The sequence below is a fragment of the Pseudophryne corroboree genome, unplaced genomic scaffold (genome assembly GCF_028390025.1).
Source record: "Pseudophryne corroboree isolate aPseCor3 unplaced genomic scaffold, aPseCor3.hap2 scaffold_428, whole genome shotgun sequence".
Classification (NCBI taxonomy): Eukaryota; Metazoa; Chordata; class Amphibia; order Anura; family Myobatrachidae; genus Pseudophryne; species Pseudophryne corroboree.
The window spans coordinates 239,890-254,131 of NW_026970060.1; positions in this window are offsets into that span (position 1 = coordinate 239,890).

The window sequence follows — 14,242 nt, forward strand, 5'->3', positions numbered from 1 at the left end:
TGCACGCCCCCTGCAAGTGCTGGAAGGAGCACCCGCAGTCCAGTTCCTGATAGTCAGATTGAAGATGTCAGTGTTGAAGTACACCAGGATGAGGAGGATATGGGTGTTGCTGGCGCTGGGGAGGAAATTGACCAGGAGGATTCTGATGGTGAGGTGGTTTGTTTAAGTCAGGCACCCGGGGAGACACCTGTTGTCCGTGGGAGGAATATGGCCGTTGACATGCCAGGTGAAAATACCAAAAAAATCAGCTCTTCGGTGTAGAGGTATTTCACCAGAAATGCGGACAACAGGTGTCAAGCCGTGTGTTCCCTTTGTCAAGCTGTAATAAGTAGGGGTAAGGACGTTAACCACCTCGGAACATCCTCCCTTATACGTCACCTGCAGCGCATTCATAATAAGTCAGTGACAAGTTCAAAAACTTTGGGTGACAGCGGAAGCAGTCCACTGACCAGTAAATCCCTTCCTCTTGTAACCAAGCTCACGCAAACCACCCCACCAACTCCCTCAGTGTCAATTTCCTCCTTCCCCAGGAATGCCAATAGTCCTGCAGGCCATGTCACTGGCAAGTCTGACGAGTCCTCTCCTGCCTGGGATTCCTCCGATGCATCCTTGCGTGTAACGCCTACTGCTGCTGGCGCTGCTGTTGTTGCCGCTGGGAGTCGATGGTCATCCCAGAGGGGAAGTCGTAAGCCCACTTGTACTACTTCCAGTAAGCAATTGAATGTTCATCAGTCCTTTGCGAGGAAGATGAAATATCACAGCAGTCATCCTACTGCAAAGCGGATAACTGAGTCATTGACAACTATGTTGGTGTTAGACGTGCGTCCGGTATCCGCCGTTAGTTCACAGGGAACTAGACAATTTATTGAGGCAGTGTGCCCCCGTTACCAAATACCATCTAGGTTCCACTTCTCTAGGCAGGCGATACCGAGAATGTACACGGACGTCAGAAAAAGACTCACCAGTCTCCTAAAAAATGCAGTTGTACCCAATGTCCACTTAACCACGGACATGTGGACAAGTGGAGCAGGGCAGGGTCAGGACTATATGACTGTGACAGCCCACTGGGTAGATGTATGGACTCCCGCCGCAAGAACAGCAGCGGCGGCACCAGTAGCAGCATCTCGCAAACGCCAACTCTTTCCTAGGCAGGCTACGCTTTGTATCACCGCTTTCCAGAATACGCACACAGCTGAAAACCTCTTACGGCAACTGAGGAAGATCATCGCGGAATGGCTTACCCCAATTGGACTCTCCTGTGGATTTGTGGCATCGGACAACGCCAGCAATATTGTGTGTGCATTAAATATGGGCAAATTCCAGCACGTCCCATGTTTTGCACATACCTTGAATTTGGTGGTGCAGAATTTTTTTAAAAACGACAGGGGCGTGCAAGAGATGCTGTCGGTGGCCAGAAAAATTGCGGGACACTTTCGGCGTACAGGCACCACGTACAGAAGACTGGAGCACCACCAAAAACTACTGAACCTGCCCTGCCATCATCTGAAGCAAGAAGTGGTAACGAGGTGGAATTCAACCCTCTATATGCTTCAGAGGTTGGAGGAGCAGCAAAAGGCCATTCAAGCCTATACAATTGAGCACGATATAGGAGATGGAATGCACCTGTCTCAAGTGCAGTGGAGAATGATTTCAATGTTGTGCAAGGTTCTGATGCCCTTTGAACTTGCCACACGTGAAGTCAGTTCAGACACTGCCAGCCTGAGTCAGGTCATTCCCCTCATCAGGCTTTTGCAGAAGAAGCTGGAGGCATTGAAGAAGGAGCTAAAAGGGAGCGATTCCGCTAGGCATGTGGGACTTGTGGATGCAGCCCTTAATTCGCTTAACAAGGATTCACGGGTGGTCAATCTGTTGAAATCAGAGCACTACATTTTGGCCACCGTGCTCGATCCTAGATTTAAAGCCTACCTTGGATCTCTCTTTCCGGCAGACACAGGTCTGCTGGGGTTGAAAGACCTGCTGGTGACAAAATTGTCAAGTCAAGCGGAACGCGACCTGTCAACATCTCCTCCTTCACATTCTCCCGCAACTGGGGGTGCGAGGAAAAGGCTCAGAATTCCGAGCCCACCCGCTGGCGGTGATGCAGGGCAGTCTGGAGCGACTGCTGATGCTGACATCTGGTCCGGACTGAAGGACCTGACAACGATTACGGACATGTCGTCTACTGTCACTGCATATGAATCTCTCAACATTGATAGAATGGTGGAGGATTATATGAGTGACCGCATCCAAGTAGGCACGTCACACAGTCCGTACTTATACTGGCAGGAAAAAGAGGCAATTTGGAGGCCCTTGCACAAACTGGCTTTATTCTACCTAAGTTGCCCTCCCACAAGTGTGTACTCCGAAAGAGTGTTTAGTGCCGCCGCTCACCTTGTCAGCAATCGGCGTACGAGGTTACATCCAGAAAATGTGGAGAAGATGATGTTCATTAAAATGAATTATAATCAATTCCTCCGCGGAGACATTGACCAGCAGCAATTGCCTCCACAAAGTACACAGGGAGCTGAGATGGTGGATTCCAGTGGGGACGAATTGATAATCTGTGAGGAGGGGGATGTACACGGTGATATATCGGAGGGTGAAGATGAGGTGGACATCTTGCCTCTGTAGAGCCAGTTTGTGCAAGGAGAGATTAATTGCTTCTTTTTTGGGGGGGGTCCAAACCAACCCGTCATATCAGTCACAGTCGTGTGGCAGACCCTGTCACTGAAATGATGGGTTGGTTAAAGTGTGCATGTCCTGTTTTGTTTATACAACATAAGGGTGGGTGGGAGGGCCCAAGGATAATTCCATCTTGCACCTCTTTTTTCTTTTCTTTTTCTTTGCATCATGTGCTGATTGGGGAGGGTTTTTTGGAAGGGACATCCTGCGTGACACTGCAGTGCCACTCCTAAATGGGCCCGGTGTTTGTGTCGGCCACTAGGGTCGCTAATCTTACTCACACAGTCAGCTACCTCATTGCGCCTCTTTTTTCTTTGCGTCATGTGCTGTTTGGGGAGGGTTTTTTGGAAGGGACATCCTGCGTGACACTGCAGTGCCACTCCTAGATGGGCCCGGTGTTTGTGTCGGCCACTAGGGTCGCTAATCTTACTCACACAGCTACCTCATTGCGCCTCTTTTTTTCTTTGCGTCATGTGCTGTTTGGGGAGGGTTTTTTGGAAGGGACATCCTGCGTGACACTGCAGTGCCACTCCTAGATGGGCCCGGTGTTTGTGTCGGCCACTAGGGTCGCTAATCTTACTCACACAGCTACCTCATTGCGCCTCTTTTTTTCTTTGCGTCATGTGCTGTTTGGGGAGGGTTTTTTGGAAGGGACATCCTGCGTGACACTGCAGTGCCACTCCTAGATGGGCCCGGTGTTTGTGTCGGCCACTAGGGTCGCTTATCTTACTCACACAGCGACCTCGGTGCAAATTTTAGGACTAAAAATAATATTGTGAGGTGTGAGGTATTCAGAATAGACTGAAAATGAGTGTAAATTATGGTTTTTGAGGTTAATAATACTTTGGGATCAAAATGACCCCCAAATTCTATGATTTAAGCTGTTTTTTAGTGTTTTTGGAAAAAAACACCCGAATCCAAAACACACCCGAATCCGACAAAAATAATTCGGTGAGGTTTTGCCAAAACGCGTTCGAACCCAAAACACGGCCGCGGAACCGAACCCAAAACCAAAACACAAAACCCGAAAAATTTCAGGCGCTCATCTCTACTATATTCCCTAAGCTAAATCCCTGATGCCTCTATTCCCTACGCTACATCCCTGACGCCTCTATTCCCTATGCTACATCCCTGACGCCTCTATACCCTACGCTACATCCCTGATGCCTCTATTCCCTACGCTACATTCCTGATGCCTCTATAACCTACGCTACATCCCTGACGCCTCTATACCCTACGCTACATCCCTGACGCCTCTATACAGTACAATGCATTACTGATCCCTCTAGACCATACATCCTCATTACATCAGAGAGATAGTGAAACACTGGAAAAAATAAGGATAAAGTGGACTACAGAAACTGATGCTCTAAACAAAGGAGAGAGAGAGAAAAGCACAAGGGAAAGTGGGCAATCGGAACACCATAGAGAGAGGAGAGATAGAAATGCCTGAAAAAGTAAAGGGGGTTGGGTATGGCATCCGGCGCTCGGGATTCCAGCAGTCACATGATACCTAATCCTAACCCTCTGGGGGGGTGGCGGATAGGGCTAACCCTCAGGGGGTGGCAGCTAGGACTAACCCCCCCCCCTCCTAGTGCCTTCCCTAACACCCGCTCCCCCGGTCCTAACCCTCCCTCCAATACTCGCCTTCGGGATGTTGGCTGTCTGTGTGCCGGCACCAGTCTCCCAAGTGGTGTCAGGATTCCAACATCGGTCAAATGACCGCCGGTATACCGTCTGCCGGGATGGTAAATGTATCCTGAGGATAGGTAGTGAGTGTGGAGGGATAGGTGGTTCAGTAAAATGTAACAGCTCAAACTGCGATCATTCACTGATAAATTGATTTATAGCTCTCCCTTTTTAACCATTGCAGTCATAAAAGCAATGTTTTTTAAACTTTTAAATAAAGCTTGTTAGCAATGCATCCCCAGCACACTGTATATGCTGGGAGATGTAGTTCTCAATATGAAAACATTTAATTACTGTATGAACTAGAGATGAGCGGGTTCGGTTTCTCTGAATCCGAACCCGCCAGAACTTCATGTTTTTTTTCACGGGTCCGAGCGACTCGGATCTTCCCGCCTTGCTCGGTTAACCCGAGCGCGCCCGAACGTCATCATGACGCTGTCGGATTCTCGCGAGGCTCGGATTCTATCGCGAGACTCGGATTCTATATAAGGAGCCGCGCGTCGCCGCCATTTTCACACGTGCATTGAGATTGATAGGGAGAGGACGTGGCTGGCGTCCTCTCCGTTTAGAATTAGAATAGATTAGAGAGACACTTGATTTACTAATTTTGGGGAGCATTAGGAGTACTCAGTAGTGTACAGTGCAGAGTTTTGCTGATAGTGACCAGTGACCACCACTTTTATTTATAATCCGTTCTCTGCCTGAAAAAAGCGATACACAGCACACAGTGACTCAGTCACATACCATATCTGTGTGCACTGCTCAGGCTCAGGCCAGTGTGCTGCATCATCTATTATCTATATATAATATTATATATATCTGTCTGACTGCTCAGCTCACACAGCTTATAATTGTGGGGGAGACTGGGGAGCACTACTGCAGTGCCAGTTATAGGTTATAGCAGGAGCCAGGAGTACATAATATAATCCGTTCTCTGCCTGAAAAAAGCGATACACAGCACACAGTGACTCAGTCACATACCATATCTGTGTGCACTGCTCAGGCTCAGGCCAGTGTGCTGCATCATCTATTATCTATATATAATATTATATATATCTGTCTGACTGCTCAGCTCACACAGCTTATAATTGTGGGGGAGACTGGGGAGCACTACTGCAGTGCCAGTTATAGGTTATAGCAGGAGCCAGGAGTACATAATATATTATATAGTGAGTGACCACCAGACACACAGTGCAGTTTATTTAATATATCCGTTCTCTGCCTGAAAAAAGCGATACACACAGTGACTCAGTCAGTCACATACCATATCTGTGTGCACTGCTCAGGCTCAGGCCAGTGTGCTGCATCATCTATATATATTATATATCTGTCTGACTGCTCAGCTCACACAGCTTATAATTGTGGGGGAGACTGGGGAGCATTACTGCAGTGCCAGTTATAGGTTATAGCAGGAGCCAGGAGTACATAATATTATATTAAAATTAAACAGTGCACACTTTTGCTGCAGGAGTGCCACTGCCAGTGTGACTAGTGACCAGTGACCTGACCACCAGTATATAATATTAGTAGTATACTATCTCTTTATCAACCAGTCTATATTAGCAGCAGACACAGTACAGTGCGGTAGTTCACGGCTGTGGCTACCTCTGTGTCGGCACTCGGCAGCCCGTCCATAATTGTATATACCACCTAACCGTGGTTTTTTTTTCTTTCTTTATACATACATACTAGTTACGAGTATACTATCTCTTTATCAACCAGTCTATATATTAGCAGCAGACACAGTACAGTGCGGTAGTTCACGGCTGTGGCTACCTCTGTGTCGGCACTCGGCAGCCCGTCCATAATTGTATATACCACCTAACCGTGGTTTTTTTTTCTTTCTTTATACATACATACTAGTTACGAGTATACTATCTCTTTATCAACCAGTCTATATATTAGCAGCAGACACAGTACAGTGCGGTAGTTCACGGCTGTGGCTACCTCTGTGTCGGCACTCGGCAGCCCGTCCATAATTGTATATACCACCTAACCGTGGTTTTTTTTTCTTTCTTTATACATACATACTAGTTACGAGTATACTATCTCTTTATCAACCAGTCTATATTAGCAGCAGACACAGTACAGTGCGGTAGTTCACGGCTGTGGCTACCTCTGTGTCGGCACTCGGCAGCCCGTCCATAATTGTATATACCACCTAACCGTGTTTTTTTTTTCTTTCTTTATACATACATACTAGTTACGAGTATACTATCTCTTTATCAACCAGTCTATATATCAGCAGCAGACACAGTACAGTGCGGTAGTTCACGGCTGTGGCTACCTCTGTGTCGGCACTCGGCAGCCCGTCCATAATTGTATACTAGTATCCAATCCATCCATCTCCATTGTTTACCTGAGGTGCCTTTTAGTTGTGCCTATTAAAATATGGAGAACAAAAATGTTGAGGTTCCAAAATTAGGGAAAGATCAAGATCCACTTCCACCTCGTGCTGAAGCTGCTGCCACTAGTCATGGCCGAGACGATGAAATGCCAGCAACGTCGTCTGCCAAGGCCGATGCCCAATGTCATAGTACAGAGCATGTCAACTCCAAAACACCAAATATCAGTAAAAAAAGGACTCCAAAACCTAAAATAAAATTGTCGGAGGAGAAGCGTAAACTTGCCAATATGCCATTTACCACACGGAGTGGCAAGGAACGGCTGAGGCCCTGGCCTATGTTCATGGCTAGTGGTTCAGCTTCACATGAGGATGGAAGCACTCAGCCTCTCGCTAGAAAAATGAAAAGACTCAAGCTGGCAAAAGCAGCACAGCAAAGAACTGTGCATTCTTCGAAATCCCAAATCCACAAGGAGAGTCCAATTGTGTCGGTTGCGATGCCTGACCTTCCCAACACTGGACGTGAAGAGCATGCGCCTTCCACCATTTGCACGCCCCCTGCAAGTGCTGGAAGGAGCACCCGCAGTCCAGTTCCTGATAGTCAGATTGAAGATGTCAGTGTTGAAGTACACCAGGATGAGGAGGATATGGGTGTTGCTGGCGCTGGGGAGGAAATTGACCAGGAGGATTCTGATGGTGAGGTGGTTTGTTTAAGTCAGGCACCCGGGGAGACACCTGTTGTCCGTGGGAGGAATATGGCCGTTGACATGCCAGGTGAAAATACCAAAAAAATCAGCTCTTCGGTCAGTTCGGTGTGGAGGTATTTCACCAGAAATGCGGACAACAGGTGTCAAGCCGTGTGTTCCCTTTGTCAAGCTGTAATAAGTAGGGGTAAGGACGTTAACCACCTCGGAACATCCTCCCTTATACGTCACCTGCAGCGCATTCATAATAAGTCAGTGACAAGTTCAAAAACTTTGGGTGACAGCGGAAGCAGTCCACTGACCAGTAAATCCCTTCCTCTTGTAACCAAGCTCACGCAAACCACCCCACCAACTCCCTCAGTGTCAATTTCCTCCTTCCCCAGGAATGCCAATAGTCCTGCAGGCCATGTCACTGGCAATTCTGACGAGTCCTCTCCTGCCTGGGATTCCTCCGATGCATCCTTGCGTGTAACGCCTACTGCTGCTGGCGCTGCTGTTGTTGCCGCTGGGAGTCGATGGTCATCCCAGAGGGGAAGTCGTAAGCCCACTTGTACTACTTCCAGTAAGCAATTGACTGTTCAACAGTCCTTTGCGAGGAAGATGAAATATCACAGCAGTCATCCTACTGCAAAGTGGATAACTGAGGCCTTGGCATCCTGGGTGGTGAGAAACGTGGTTCCGGTATCCATCATTACTGCAGAGCCAACTAGAGACTTGTTGGAGGTACTGTGTCCCCGGTACCAAATACCATCTAGGTTCCATTTCTCTAGGCAGGCGATACCGAAAATGTACACAGACCGCAGAAAAAGAGTCACCAGTGTCCTAAAAAATGCAGCTGTACCCAATGTCCACTTAACCACGGACATGTGGACAAGTGGAGCAGGGCAGGGTCAGGACTATATGACTGTGACAGCCCACTGGGTAGATGTATGGACTCCCGCCGCAAGAACAGCAGCGGCGGCACCAGTAGCAGCATCTCGCAAACGCCAACTCTTTCCTAGGCAGGCTACGCTTTGTATCACCGCTTTCCAGAATACGCACACAGCTGAAAACCTCCTACGGCAACTGAGGAAGATCATCGCGGAATGGCTTACCCCAATTGGACTCTCCTGTGGATTTGTGGCATCGGACAACGCCAGCAATATTGTGTGTGCATTAAATCTGGGCAAATTCCAGCACGTCCCATGTTTGGCACATACCTTGAATTTGGTGGTGCAGAATTTTTTAAAAAACGACAGGGGCGTGCAAGAGATGCTGTCGGTGGCCAGAAGAATTGCGGGACACTTTCGGCGTACAGGCACCACGTACAGAAAACTGGAGCACCACCAAAAACTACTGAACCTGCCCTGCCATCATCTGAAGCAAGAAGTGGTAACGAGGTGGAATTCAACCCTCTATATGCTTCAGAGGTTGGAGGAGCAGCAAAAGGCCATTCAAGCCTATACAATTGAGCACGATATAGTAGGTGGAATGCACCTGTCTCAAGTGCAGTGGAGAATGATTTCAACGTTGTGCAAGGTTCTGATGCCCTTTGAACTTGCCACACGTGAAGTCAGTTCAGACACTGCCAGCCTGAGTCAGGTCATTCCCCTCATCAGGCTTTTGCAGAAGAAGCTGGAGGCATTGAAGGAGGAGCTAACACGGAGCGATTCCGCTAGGCATGTGGGACTTGTGGATGCAGCCCTTAATTCGCTTAACAAGGATTCACGGGTGGTCAATCTGTTGAAATCAGAGCACTACATTTTGGCCACCGTGCTCGATCCTAGATTTAAAGCCTACCTTGGATCTCTCTTTCCGGCAGACACAGGTCTGCTGGGGTTGAAAGACCTGCTGGTGACAAAATTGTCAAGTCAAGCGGAACGCGACCTGTCAACATCTCCTCCTTCACATTCTCCCGCAACTGGGGGTGCGAGGAAAAGGCTCAGAATTCCGAGCCCACCCGCTGGCGGTGATGCAGGGCAGTCTGGAGCGACTGCTGATGCTGACATCTGGTCCGGACTGAAGGACCTGACAACGATTACGGACATGTCGTCTACTGTCACTGCATATGATTCTCTCAACATTGATAGAATGGTGGAGGATTATATGAGTGACCGCATCCAAGTAGGCACGTCACACAGTCCGTACTTATACTGGCAGGAAAAAGAGGCAATTTGGAGGCCCTTGCACAAACTGGCTTTATTCTACCTAAGTTGCCCTCCCACAAGTGTGTACTCCGAAAGAGTGTTTAGTGCCGCCGCTCACCTTGTCAGCAATCGGCGTACGAGGTTACATCCAGAAAATGTGGAGAAGATGATGTTCATTAAAATGAATTATAATCAATTCCTCCGCGGAGACATTGACCAGCAGCAATTGCCTCCACAAAGTAAACAGGGAGCTGAGATGGTGGATTCCAGTGGGGACGAATTGATAATCTGTGAGGAGGGGGATGTACACGGTGATATATCGGAGGGTGAAGATGAGGTGGACATCTTGCCTCTGTAGAGCCAGTTTGTGCAAGGAGAGATTAATTGCTTCTTTTTTGGGGGGGGTCCAAACCAACCCGTCATATCAGTCACAGTCGTGTGGCAGACCCTGTCACTGAAATGATGGGTTGGTTAAAGTGTGCATGTCCTGTTTTGTTTATACAACATAAGGGTGGGTGGGAGGGCCCAAGGACAATTCCATCTTGCACCTCTTTTTTCTTTTCTTTTTCTTTGCATCATGTGCTGATTGGGGAGGGTTTTTTGGAAGGGACATCCTGCGTGACACTGCAGTGCCACTCCTAGATGGGCCCGGTGTTTGTGTCGGCCACTAGGGTCGCTAATCTTACTCACACAGCTACCTCATTGCGCCTCTTTTTTTCTTTGCGTCATGTGCTGTTTGGGGAGGGTTTTTTGGAAGGGACATCCTGCGTGACACTGCAGTGCCACTCCTAGATGGGCCCGGTGTTTGTGTCGGCCACTAGGGTCGCTAATCTTACTCACACAGCTACCTCATTGCGCCTCTTTTTTTCTTTGCGTCATGTGCTGTTTGGGGAGGGTTTTTTGGAAGGGACATCCTGCGTGACACTGCAGTGCCACTCCTAGATGGGCCCGGTGTTTGTGTCGGCCACTAGGGTCGCTAATCTTACTCACACAGCTACCTCATTGCGCCTCTTTTTTTCTTTGCGTCATGTGCTGTTTGGGGAGGGTTTTTTGGAAGGGACATCCTGCGTGACACTGCAGTGCCACTCCTAGATGGGCCCGGTGTTTGTGTCGGCCACTAGGGTCGCTAATCTTACTCACACAGTCAGCTACCTCATTGCGCCTCTTTTTTTCTTTGCGTCATGTGCTGTTTGGGGAGGGTTTTTTGGAAGGGCCATCCTGCGTGACACTGCAGTGCCACTCCTAGATGGGCCCGGTGTTTGTGTCGGCCACTAGGGTCGCTAATCTTACTCACACAGCTACCTCATTGCGCCTCTTTTTTTCTTTGCGTCATGTGCTGTTTGGGGAGGGTTTTTTGGAAGGGACATCCTGCGTGACACTGCAGTGCCACTCCTAGATGGGCCCGGTGTTTGTGTCGGCCACTAGGGTCGCTAATCTTACTCACACAGCTACCTCATTGCACCTCTTTTTTTCTTTGCGTCATGTGCTGTTTGGGGAGGGTTTTTTGGAAGGGACATCCTGCGTGACACTGCAGTGCCACTCCTAGATGGGCCCGGTGTTTGTGTCGGCCACTAGGGTCGCTTATCTTACTCACACAGCGACCTCGGTGCAAATTTTAGGACTAAAAATAATATTGTGAGGTGTGAGGTATTCAGAATAGACTGAAAATGAGTGTAAATTATGGTTTTTGAGGTTAATAATACTTTGGGATCAAAATGACCCCCAAATTCTATGATTTAAGCTGTTTTTTAGTGTTTTTGGAAAAAAACACCCGAATCCAAAACACACCCGAATCCGACAAAAAAAATTCGGTGAGGTTTTGCCAAAACGCGGTCGAACCCAAAACACGGCCGCGGAACCGAACACAAAACCAAAACACAAAACCCGAAAAATTTCAGGCGCTCATCTCTAGTATGAACTCTAATTCCCCAACTGAAACCTCTCACAAACACACACTCCTAAATCTAGTACACACACACACACATTTCCCCAGTACTGACAACTCTCATCACTTCCACACACTGACAACTCCCTCCTGCTCCTCTCCCCACTGACACTGACAGCTCCCTCACAGTCACACACATCCTCCACCCCCCCACACACACACACTGATAGCACACATGCACAAATCCCCCCCTCCTCGACACTAACTGTCATGGACTGCTTGGGCAGCAGGGGGCAGGCTCTGACTTAAAGTGCTGAAATTCAACAGCTCTCTCGAACTTGCAAGGCATGGCTGTGCAGCTGTCTCCAGCCATCTCCTTGCCCACTGTGTAATTTGTGGCGTTCTCTGATGTTCCCCGCTCTGCCTCTACAACCGGCACATAATGTACAGCAGTGGTGACTCCTGAGTATGGGCCTGGAGAACTCCGCCTACCGGGGGGTAGGGATTAATAATTTCAAAGGGGCAGAGCTAGGAGTGAAGCAGTGGACAGCAGTTGAGGGGCGTTTCAAACTGTAACAGGGTTGGGACAATTTCAGTATCCTTCCCTCACCGTCTAATTGGTCAGTCCCACGCTGATTGCCATAGCGCCCTTTCGAGACTGCAGAACTCTATCCCTTAGCCACGGTTGGCACAGCTGGATGGTGCCCCTGGCAAGTGCCATCCTGGCCAAGGGGTAGATACGCCCCTGAGGGTCAGGGCCAGCAACAGAAATCTCGGGGCCCAGTGCACTGATATCTCTGGGGCCCCCTCAACCCCCCTTAACTTGGCAGAGGGATCTTTAAAAAAAATGGAGCCTTTGACTCGGACCGTCAGTGAGGCCGGCAGGTGGTTTTCATACTGGGCTATCCAGCTCTTCGGTGGCGGTGGCAGGGACATTCAGAAAAGGGCCAGCACAGCAACATGCATAATAATGGCAATACAGTATGGACCACAGGGACTGGACAAAGTGATGGGGTAAAAGGAGGGGGGAGGGTTTAGTTGGCCTGTTAATTGTTTTCCTGCTTAAATTGAGCAGTTGGTGGATACACTTTAAAAAGCAATATTGGCACTGTGGCCCCATTATTTCTGTTCTTAATACTTGGAGCCCTGAACAAGTGTCCCCTTTGTCCCCCCTGTCACCGGGCCTGTTCAGGCGTTACCTATGGAGAAGCTGCGACATGACATCCTAGGACACGATACTGCACCATGCATCACCATTATATTTCAGTGTGCCTTGTCAATATTTAAATCTTGTTCTGTGTGACGTGAGTTGTAAATGGTTGAAAATCTCTGTGCTACAGTATCGTCACCATGTAGTTATAACAACACCGCAAAACCACCAAAAGACGTGTTTTGGTAGAGGGACTGCTGGAGGGGCCCATTGGGGCCCCCAGTTTGCTACCCCACCCCAGTATACCTGTGCTGTAGCCAGTGGAAGAGGCACTATCTTCCCGATGATCTCTTCGGGAAGATGGTGCCGCACATAGAAAGCAAAGACTCTGGCTGCACTCTCCTGCCCTCGCTCTAAGCAAGGTGATCGGGCCACAAAAGGACCCCTGCCGGACCCCGGCCTGTGGGCCACAAAAGGATGCATTGGGGGCGGCATGCGGCCCATGGGTTTGACACCCCTGCCCTAGAGTATCAAAATTTGTTTCACGGCACCCCTAGGCCAAAGTTTTTTTTATTGAGAAATTCAGAAAAAAATATAAAATTAAGTAAATTGTGTTTATAGCATGTCATCCTCAGGTTCAGTTATGTTGTGAGGGAATGGTTTTGCCAATTTAATAAAGTATAAATAATTTTAATTGGTCCTGGACCACCAAACTATGCTACCAGTGCAAGAACTCCAGTTTGGAAACTACTGCCATAAAATAAACCTTTTTTGTTTTTTTTAAACTACATGTAATACACCTTAGATCTCAGTTCCTAAAAGGTTTTAAACCCTTGCATACAGTAAACTACACATATTTAAAAATCCTACACCGGGCACAAGTGCTCACGGGCCAATTTCATGGCAGTCTCGGATAGGAGGGCATTGTGGATTCACCAAGGGAATGCTGATGCTGACTCCAAGAAGAAAGGGAGTCTCTTCCCTATGAAGGTGAAGCCTTGTTTGGCGACGGCCTAGTTAATTTGATCTCGGCAGCTCCCGCAGGTAAGTCATCCTTCTTGCCCTATGTTCCCTCTCAACGGATGAAGACGCATCATTATCTGACGCAGTCATTTCGGCCCAATAGATATGCAAGAAGTTAAGATTCCCCTTTCTTTGCAGGTAGAGGAAGGAAAAGAGGGAAGAGGTCTGTAGCCTCTTCAAGATCGCAGGAGCAGAGATCGTCCTCTGCTTCTGCCAAATCCACTGCATGACGCTGGGGCTCTCTTGCAGGAGCCCGCACCAGTGGGGGGCACGTCTAAAACTCTTCAGTCAGTTCTAGATTCATTCGGACCTGGACTCGTGGGTTTTACAAATAGTGTCCCAAGGGTACAAACTGGGGTTTCAAGACGTTCCCCCTCACCGATTGTTCAAATCAGCCTTAGTCAGCAGGGAGAAGGTTTTTATTCAAGCCTCTTCGTGGTCCAGAAGCCGGACGGCTCAGTCAGACCAATCTTAAATCTGAAATCCCTTAATTTCTACCTAAAGAAATTCAATTTCAAGATGGAATCTCTCAGGGTAGTGATCTCCAGTCCGGGGGATAAAGGAGATTTCATGGTTTTGGTAGACATAAAGGATGCCTACTTATATGTTCCCATTTAGCCACTGCATCAAGCTACCTGA